The sequence below is a fragment of the Populus alba genome, chromosome 1 (genome assembly GCF_005239225.2).
Source record: "Populus alba chromosome 1, ASM523922v2, whole genome shotgun sequence".
In the NCBI taxonomy this organism is placed as follows: domain Eukaryota; kingdom Viridiplantae; phylum Streptophyta; class Magnoliopsida; order Malpighiales; family Salicaceae; genus Populus; species Populus alba.
Genome location: NC_133284.1, coordinates 17,103,123 through 17,113,732, shown reverse-complemented (window position 1 = coordinate 17,113,732; position 10,610 = coordinate 17,103,123).

Genomic DNA, 10,610 nt, shown 5'->3' with positions numbered 1-10,610 from the left:
AAATGTTGTACCTCATATTTATAGTGATGATCAGTTGGAATTACATAAGTGGTGATGAAAATATATGATGTGACTAGGTTTTTGAAGTTAATTTTTAACATATTAGAAGAATACACAGATGTTATGATGCATTTTATTATATAATGTTTTTTTTATAATTAAAAAATGTGAAAATTCTATTCATGTTTAATAAAATAAAAATTTAAAAATAGATGAATTGATTAACTGTGAAAGAGTTGTTAATGCTAATTAAATATTAAAATATCAAGCCAATTAATTAATATAAAATAAAACTCAAAGCTAAAATCTATAGTAAATTCACTATGCATACACACACAAAACAATATGTACTGCAAAAGTTTTTTTTTTTTCTTTTCTTGTTATTTCTAAAATCTTAAGATAAGGAAGGAAAAAAAAGGGATGGCAAGAAAAGTTCACCAAAGCTAAATTGAGAGTCCAAAAATGACACATGCTGCCTTGAAAGAAAGATCTTGACAATATAATGCTAATAACGATAAATAAGACCACTATTTGCTCACATAGGTGACTGCACTATGGACTGCAAGAGTGTTTTTTTTCCATGTTGTTGCACAAATCTCAAGATAAGGAAGTTAAAATGAGGGAGGGAAAGAAAAGGTCACCAGAGTCACATTAGGAATCCAACGATGACAAGCATTGCCATGGAAGAAAGAGCTTGACAAGATAATGTCAACGACGTCAAATAAGACCACTATTGAGTCATAGAGGTGGTTACACGCACCACCTTAACCTTAACAGTTTCCTCAGATGCTGGCTTGTGCAACGCACGCCCAAACATTTCTTCTTAATTCTTTTCTTTTTTATCTTGTTGCCCCAGTTCTTTTATGCCATTTCAATATGGTCATGGATATAAGACTTTTTTCTTTTTATTTGATTCCCAAAGTTTTGATAGCTTTATAATTTAATCCTAACTTTCATCCTTTTAAAATTTTTAAATTTTTTATTTTCCCTTAATTCTTTTATTCCATTATTCTTTAACCATAAATTTAAGCTTTTTTTCTTTTTATTTGGTCCATAATTTTTAAGTTTTGATAACTCTGCAATTTAATTCCGAATTTCATCTAACCTACAACTAATTAAGGGCCAGTTAAGGCCTAATCGAGAAGAAAATAAGGGATGAGAAAAGAAATAGACATGTTTCCAAAATATGTTACCTTATTGGGATTATGTCCATGACTTGAATTGTAAATTTTACGGGTTAACCTAGGTTGACTAGGGTCAATACAATATAACATTAAAAAAAAAAAACATTTCATTCCTAATTTATTTATAACTCTTCAATTTAGTCCCATATTTAATACACCCCAAGAGAAATTAAGACCCAATTAAAAAAAAATGAAGGGTGAGAAAAGAAAGAGACATTTGCCTAATATGGTTACCTTATTTTGGTTGTGTCAATAACTCAAGTCAATTAAGACCCATTCAGGGCCTAACCAGGGAGAGAATAAAGGAAATAAAAAGAAAGAGACAAATTATTCAATCGGGTTAACTCATTATGTTCATGTTAATACTCAGGTAGTTAATCTTACAGGTTAACTTGAGTCAATTCAATATGTCATTGTCTTTTCATTTCATTCTCAAAATATTTTTTACGATTTAATACTTAAACAATCCTTTATTTCAAGTTTAAGCTTGATAGGTTAGGTAGAGGTTGCGTGAAATTTTGTTTTTTTAACCAGATCACTATTTGAATGGAGCTACCGATTTGTTTTTGACCCGCTTGGTCAAATAAGCCATATTATATTTTTCGTTTCAAGACTTTTTAATGTTTGTTGTGATCGATTAATTTGTTCTAATATATTGGTCAAGTTTGTAATCCTCATTTTAAATATTTCATTGCATGTAGAAAAAATAACGACACTTAGTTTTTTATATAATAATTGACTTTTGATCTGGCTCGCAACAAAGCTAGGGCCTCGAGCCGGTGCACGAACCTACTATTTCTTTTGAAAGAAAAAGATGTATGAGCATGCAAATACTTAACACCCACTTTTCTTTGAATTTATGTGTTTTTAGCCTCTTTTTTTTTATTTATCTTAGAAGTTATTTTTTCTCATCGTGAACAAAAAGAAAATTTTTTATATATATATATATATCATACAAATGCATTTTACCTATATCAAATATAAAAAATATAAATATAAATTGCAACAATCTCTTTGAAACATTATAAAAATATAAAATATTTTTTAAAATAACTACTATTTGAAAAAAAAGTGAACAAAATAATTTGAAAAAATTGGAGAAAGAAAGAGGGTATTAATTTAAATTGAAATAAAAAATTAATAGAAATTAAAAAAAAATACATATAAAAGAAAGGGCATTAATTACAAATTTTGATAAAAAAGAAGAAGAGAGATGCTAGGTATTGTTGGCCTAGTAGGCCAAGCTTGTGTGCATGACCAACTACTCGATCCTAGGTGTGCTTGGGCTTAGAAACCTAAGCCCCTGTGCTAGGGCCTTTTTTTTTTTTTTTTTTTTTCTATAGTAAAGGGTAGATAATATATCATTTGCCCTTTTTATTTTTAAAAATAGAAGTAAACAATGCATTGTTTGTTGCGATAGAGGACGTGTTGTCTACTGCCCAGGTTTAAGCTATCAAATGATTTAAAATGAGTTTTTAGGCGAAAAGTTGAAAAACACCTAAAAACTCATTTTAAATTATTTTTTCATATAAAAACACCTAAAAACACTATAAAAAGCTAAAAAACAAAACTCATTTATGACCTTAAGATAGCAAAAAAGGTTTAAAGTCTAAAAACAACTCAAAAACCATAAAACTTTCCAAGCTCTGATCAACTTCTTCCAATAAGTTGAAGGCCAAAAAAACTACCATTGAAATCCACTCGTTGAATGGAAACTTTGATACCAATGTTAGTTATTTTGGTTGCCAAAATCATAGCCACTGATAATTTTCTTTTTTTTAAGTTTTTTTTTGATAACTTCCTCCTTCCTCTCTCAAACTTAAAACTAAAAAAATAAATAAAATAAACTTTTAATTAAAATAAAAATTGAATTTTTTTTGGGATCTGCCATGCATTTTTTTGTGTTTTACATTTTAGTTCTTTATCTTTTAATTGATCTTTTTTATCACAATGTCAAGCTTAATCTCATCAAATTAAATCTTAAAATGATTCAATACAAAAATAAAAAAAAAAATTCAATGATAAAAAAAAAGATAAAAAATGAAAAAAAAGAGAGTTCATTATTCAAATAAATAATGAAGTGCCTGGTACTTTGCCCAAATCTTTTAGTATATTAGTAGATAGTAAATGAGCACTCCTTACATCACTTTACTTTCCAACATTTTTCTTTCTTGATAAAAAAAAGAAAAGAAAGTAAACCCTAAATTTGTAGATGACTGAATCATGTCATGGAATTTTTTCGTGAGATTTTTATTTTACCAAGCTATCCTTTTTGTGTAAATTATGCATACATGGGTGTATGTGTACCCTCTTCAAGATAAAGAAAGATATTGCCCACATTCAACATTGCCAAGATGGTGGTCCATGGGCCTATCCGTAGACAAGGAATCAAATCGTACTTTCTTAGCCTTAAAGGCTATCTTATCTTTAAATAAACTACTTTTCAAATTTTAAATTTTTTCTCTCGGTATAACACTACTTATGTGTCATTTATTCTATTATTAAACCCTATTTATTTTTATATTTTAAAAGTAAATTTTTTAAAATATAATTTTTTTTATTTTTTTATTTCAAATTAATATATTTTTTTAATAATTTTATATTATTTTAATACGCTAATATTAAAAATGGTTTTTTTTTTAAAAATTATTTTAATATATTTATAAATAAAAAAAATATTTTTAAAAACAATTGTATATCTATAAAATATTATTTCACATTGGCTGATTAAATAAATAAAAAGTAAAATTAACTGAAATTGAATTGATGATCATTTATCCCTTCTCTCTCTCTCTCTCTCTATGATTTGATGTCACAAGCAAACCTGTTAAAATTGAAGGCTTTTACCGAGCTATGGTCATGGGTACTGGGTAGTGCAGGTGACAAGGAGCCTGCAATAGAGCAGGAATTTGACAGGATTGGAACTCAAACCAAACACACACATCTACTGACGGAAAAAACAGGCGATGGCGGTTATAGGTCAACAATTTATCATCATGGACGCTGATGGAGGAATCTGTGGCTCTTGGATTGCGAAGGAGTATATATAGCGTCTTTGAAGCGCTTGACCGACAAGGTTAGGCCGTTTAGAAACGCAGATTTTTAAATTATGATTTTCTTGTTTAAAAATATAATTTTTTTAACAAAATAAAAATAGTAATGAAAATCATACCAACTTTAAAATTATTTTTAATATCAAAATAACTTGAAAATATTAATTTAAAATAAAAATATAAAAAAATTTTAAACTTTTTAAAAGATATTTTTAAAATACAAAAATAAACATTTACATGCTGTCGGTAAGCGGCAGTTCACTTCAGCACCACTCTTTTTTTTTTTTTTTTTTTTTTTTTTTTTAAGCAAGTAAAATAGTATGCAGTTTGACCATTGAACACGGTGGTGGCCCGTGGCCTTATTAGCATTGTTTCAGACATGAATTCAAATTGGCCCATGAAAATATTTCTGTTCTTAGCTGAAAGGCTATCTGATCATTATGGTAATAAAAATATCCCTCCAACCAAAGCAATTAGTTTTTAAGAGAAATTAGAATATAATGATCACCATGTTCACAATTTCTTATAGCAAACATTGATGTTCTAATTTGACATTAAATTGATGTTTTTCTTATATTTTCAGAAGCAAGGTAGCATAGTTACATCAACGGAAGTGTGATGTAATAAAAAATTTAATCATTTCAGAGTTTTATATTTAATATGAATATGCTCCATTAGACCATAACTCTACAAAAAAATTTCATTTTTATAAATCACAACTGATTTAATATGAATAAAAATCTTGGATAAAATTATAAATGAGACATATATTTCTTTATTAGTTTTATATATGTCCAACAAGTGGGTTCTTGAGCAATCTTCATTTTATATTCTAAACTTTTTATTAAATAAAGACTATTTTTTTTATAAAATATAATTAATAAATAAATAAGTTTTTATTGTTAAGTTGTTACCTTAAATCGTTATCTAAGTTATCTGCTCTGGTCAGCTACGAAACAAAGCTATCCAAAATAAAAAAAACAAGGAAATTTGAATCTTTCATAGTAGACTAATCTTAAGCTTGCTTGGTATTGTAATTATAATTGTTTTTTAAATCAATTTTTGGTATTAAAATACATGTTAATGATTTTTTTTTATTTTTAAAAAAATTATGTGTAATATCTATACATTAAAATACTTTAAAAATATTAAAAATATATTAATTTAAAATTAATAAAAAATAAAATTTTTTTAAATTTTTTTTAAAAATATAAAAATAAACAATCCTAACCATGTTGAACAGGTTGGACAAAAACAATCAATGAAGGCTTGAACAGAAAGTACAAGCAGCTACAACCAAACAAAGTACGTGGCTGCCTTGGCTACTCCTAGTGGACGGGACATGTGCCCGGAGGAAGACCCCTTCTCTTGTCATTGAGCCACAAAAAAGTCTAAGATATATATATTCACATCAATTTATCCATATTTTAATTAAATTTTTTAAAATCTCAAAGTTAATTATTATATAAAAATTTTAATAATTTTGAAATTTATAACATTCAAAGTAATAATTTATAAAAAATAAATCATGACTTGACCAATTAAACTATATTTTTCATGATTAAATCATAACAATATCTTTTTTAGATTAACGTGAATATTGATGTTAGGTTTCGTGTATCTTAATTAATTTTATTAATTTTAAAATTAATAACTATATAAATCTCCAATGATTCTGAGATTTGTGGGACTCAACTGGTATACTGTATAAATCCTAATAATATCTTTTTTTTTTATTATTATTAATATGGATGTCCGGGCCAGCTTGTGTGCACCTTGACTAATTCTATAAGCTTTGAAGTTAATGACCATGCAAACCTCCAATAATCTTAAAGATTGTAAAAACTAGAACTGATAATATCTAAAAAAATAAATCTAAAATTCAAATCAGTTAAACTCTACCTCCCCACCAGACTAAATCCTAACAATATCTTGCAACCAAGGAAGGTGGCTCTTCCTATGAAAGCTGTATTGTGCAATGTCTTTACTTAAGCCTGTCAAAATCACAGTTCCGTGATGTGGAAATTGATAATGGAAATACAACCAAGTAACCTGTGGAAGAAGATTTGTGAAATATACTCTTCTTTGGTTTTTTTCTGATACATCATTGTCTTGTCGAGGCCTATATTCCGTGCAATCTCGATCTCATAGTTATTAACCCTTCTTTTGTATGCTTCATTAAATAATAAATAACGAAAATATATTCTAATTTAACAAGTAATATTTCTCTTAATACATTTGGTACGAAAATAAAAAATATTGACAAATTGTTATAGATTTTTTTTTTAAAAAGAAAACTGATATAATCTCATTAAAAGTGATGAGCCAACAAGTTAGCCGTTGTATAAAGTCAATGTTGGCAAATTGTTATAGAGTTGCATGAATAATTATTACCATGAGAATAGACAATTTAAGCATAATCACGTAAATCAGGTGTTTTTTTTCTTTTCTCTTTGGTATACACCTCATAAGAATATTTGTAACTCTTGTACTTAATTTCCCCGTATAATATATGTCACCAGAGAAGCAAATAAAAAACAATATTGAGAATCCTGTATATCTCAACTGATCAGATTCTAGATTTATTCTTTAGAAGTTATCAGTTTGAATCTCACAAATATCAGAATCACTGGAGACTTACATGGTTATTAACTTCAAGATCCATGAGATTAGTTGAAGTGCACGTAAGTTAACCTAGGCATCCACATTAATTGAAAAAAAAAATTGAGAGATTTTTATATATAATATCAAATCATACTTGCTTATGTGTGAAGTAGTGAGGTGATTGATGTTTTTTTAAAAGTATTTTTTGTTTGAAAATATTTAAAAATGTTTTATTTATTTATTTTTGAGATTAGTATATTATAATCAAAAAAAAATATAAAAAATGAATTTAATACATTTTTAAAATGCACTAAGGCCATGTTTGTTTCTCGGAAAGTAGTTTCCGAAAAAACTATTTTCCAAACTTTCCTGTGTTTGTTTGTCATTAGAAAAGTTGGTCAATGAAAAACACTTTCCAGTCAACGGAAAAAAAAATTTGGCTTAGTTTTCAGGAAATTATTTTTCCTTTATCTAAGTTTGTTTTCCGGAAAGTGGTTTCCGGAAAATCACTTTCCAAACTTTCTTGTGTTTATTTGCCATTGAAAAGTTGGTCAATGAAAAACACTTTCCAGTAAAAGGAAAATTTGGCTTGGTTTTCAGGAAAGTGTTTCCCTGAAAAATTTGAGGGGAAAACACTTTCTGGAAGTTGTGAAAAATTTAGAAATGTCATTATTTACAAATTTAATCCTCAAACTTTTGATTGCTATATATATATATATATATATATATATATTATTTTGAATATTTATTTTTCAATTTCACCTCTTAAAATTTTATTTTTATATTAACTTTAGTCCTTATTTTTATAATTGCTATTTGTTTTTTTCTTATCATTTTTTTATTGAAATTTTTTATCTATCAAATTTGGTCCTCATTCTTTTTATTGTTACTTATTTTACTTGAAATTATTTATGAAATGTTGATTATTATTATTTTAATTTCTTCATCTTTCATTTTTTTTTTAAGTTTTTAGATTTGATCTCTATTATTTTGATTATTATTTATTTTATTTGAAATAATTTATGAAATTATATATTTTTTTTCAATTTTATTCTCATTCAACTTTTTAATTTGTAAGATTTGTTCCTTATTATTTTAATAAACTTGAGAAAAATAAAATATTAATAAGTTATTTTCCAACTCATTTTCCATGACATAACCAAACACTGGAAAATATTTTCCAACTTATTTTTCATTACACTACCAAACATTGAAAAATATTTTTTTAGAATTCACTTTTCTTGAAATTCATTTTCCAAAAAAAAAATTTACTTTCTAGCAAATAAATATATCTTCAGAAAACAAAAGTGTAACACTCGAGAAAAACTTGAGCCTAATAGTTGCCTTTCAGTAGGCCTATACAAACCAAACAATATGACCATAACGCAAAGGGTGGAACATTGTCGTTTGAGCTGCCATTTTTACGAGAATCTAATAAATTAGTATCTGATAAAAGATAAAGGTGAGAATTAACAATTTAAAAAAGATTATGTTTCATATGTGCTCATATAACCCCAGATATAATGTAGCATGATAGCAAGGTTAATTCTGGAAGTGTCGTTGGGATTTAGCATAATTTATCTTAAACTCTAACTTTAGTAAGCACTACATAGGTAGTTCTCGACCAAGCTATGCTCCGAGTTATTTTTTTTAATTTAAAAAAATGTTCAAGCGACATCATTATTTTTAAAGAAATAAAAAAATAATTAAGATCTAGATTAAATTAAAGGGTTGCTTTGAAAATTTAAAAGTTCTAACATGAAAATTAAAAAGAAAAAAAAAAAGAAATAAAAGAATATCAGTGTCAAACTAGAGGTTAATAAGCCACACGATCATCCATGGATGTAGGGAACACAGAAAAGATTTGAATTGCCGTTGTGAAAGACATCATTTGATCATCGAACACTCCCTCACGCACTGTCAGAATAGTGTGGGCACATTTTATATGCTGGCGCATGCAACATGTGCTAACTAGTTTTATATATTTATTAAAATACCAAATTCTATCTCATTCAATTTGATTATAACCATAAAACCACGATGAAAAATGAAAAAAAAAAAAAAAAAAAACTCTTGAATGCTAGTTAAATAAAATTTGCTTTTAAGGATAATCTAGTCAAGATTTTAAAAAACCCCTAGATATCAGTTAAATAATTTTTTTAAGAGTAATTTAGTTATTTTACTGTACAATAAAAATATAAAAAAACCAAGTCATTCATGATCAACCTAATAATAAATAATGGACCCTGATAAAAATAATTATATTATGTTCAATAGCAAGTTCATTAGTTTTTGTTATGAAGGGAAAATTTATCATTATATTGTTTCAATTCATAATGAAATATGTCTGGATTTATTATAAATGATTGAACACTCTGAGTTTTTTTCTTTAAAAAAGACGAAGTTGTGATTCTTGACAAGAGCATGGAGAAAAAAACACTTATTTTCATTTTTTCCATGATCTAGCTATATTTGTTCTTTCTTTTTCACAATAAAAAAGCTCAACCTGACCTTTAATGAGGGGATGCATGTTATTGGGTTACAAGTTTCATAAGTTTGATTATTTCTCTTATAACATGCACACATTATTTGATTATGAAAAAAAAGTGTACGCCTTTTTTTATATACGAAGTATATATATTTCTGTGTTCACATGTACACATTTTAACATGATTTAACCATATCTGTTTTTTTTTTTTACATATATATATATATATATAATATATATATGTATTCAAAAGACACAAAGCTAAGCAATGAAGTGCTGCCCTTTCTGCTCTAAATAACAAAATCCCAAATTGCACACAAATCTAACACACAACATCCACAGGAAGCTATGGTTTGCCTTTCTTTTCTATATTTTTGTGATTATATATATATATATATATATATATATATATATGGTAAAAGACAATATGGCACAAACTAGAAGCAATCAAGGGAAATATGGTTAAAAAAGCACAACATTATCTCATTGTTTGTAATATGGTGATGAATGATGTATGTTAAAACAAATGCTAACTGATTAATAGTCGGTTTGTTTTATTATGAGGTTATATTTTTAAAAAAAATTAATTTTTTTGTTTTAATTTTTAAATTATTTTAATGTTATGATATTAAAAATTATTTTTTAAAAAATATTATTTTAATAAATTATCAAAAAAAAAAAATATATTTTAAAAACTAACATTCTTCAAAGTATTTTTTTTCAAATTAATATTTTTTTGATGTTTTTAGATAAGTTTGAAATGTTGATATCAAAAAAAAATTATTTTTTTAAAATATTATTTTAATATATTTCTAAATAAAAAATACTTTAAAAAATAACTGCAATTACACTCTCAATATTTCTAAATAAAAAACATTTTAAAAAATAATTATGATTAACATTTACTAAAACTACTATTATGTTTCATGAAGTGACATGAATACATCACGGTTTTAGTCAAGAATGACAAAATCGTATTTATTATTGATTAAATGATCAATCATTCAAATTAATTTACACCACTCAATTTAAATAACCAGACAATAATATAGATAAAATATTGGTTTGCCAAATCCTTCACACACAGTCTTTATCTTTGATTGCTTTCACTTGAATTGTTTGGACGTACATCCCCATCAACACATGTGCAACTTGTTCAATGATAGCTCAATTAGTTTGTCTTCTTCAATGGCTCTAAACTAATTAATGACATTAGCTTTGTACTATGTGTTGTCATTCTGAAACCAGAATCTATCCAAGTCCTGATATGATTAGTATTTT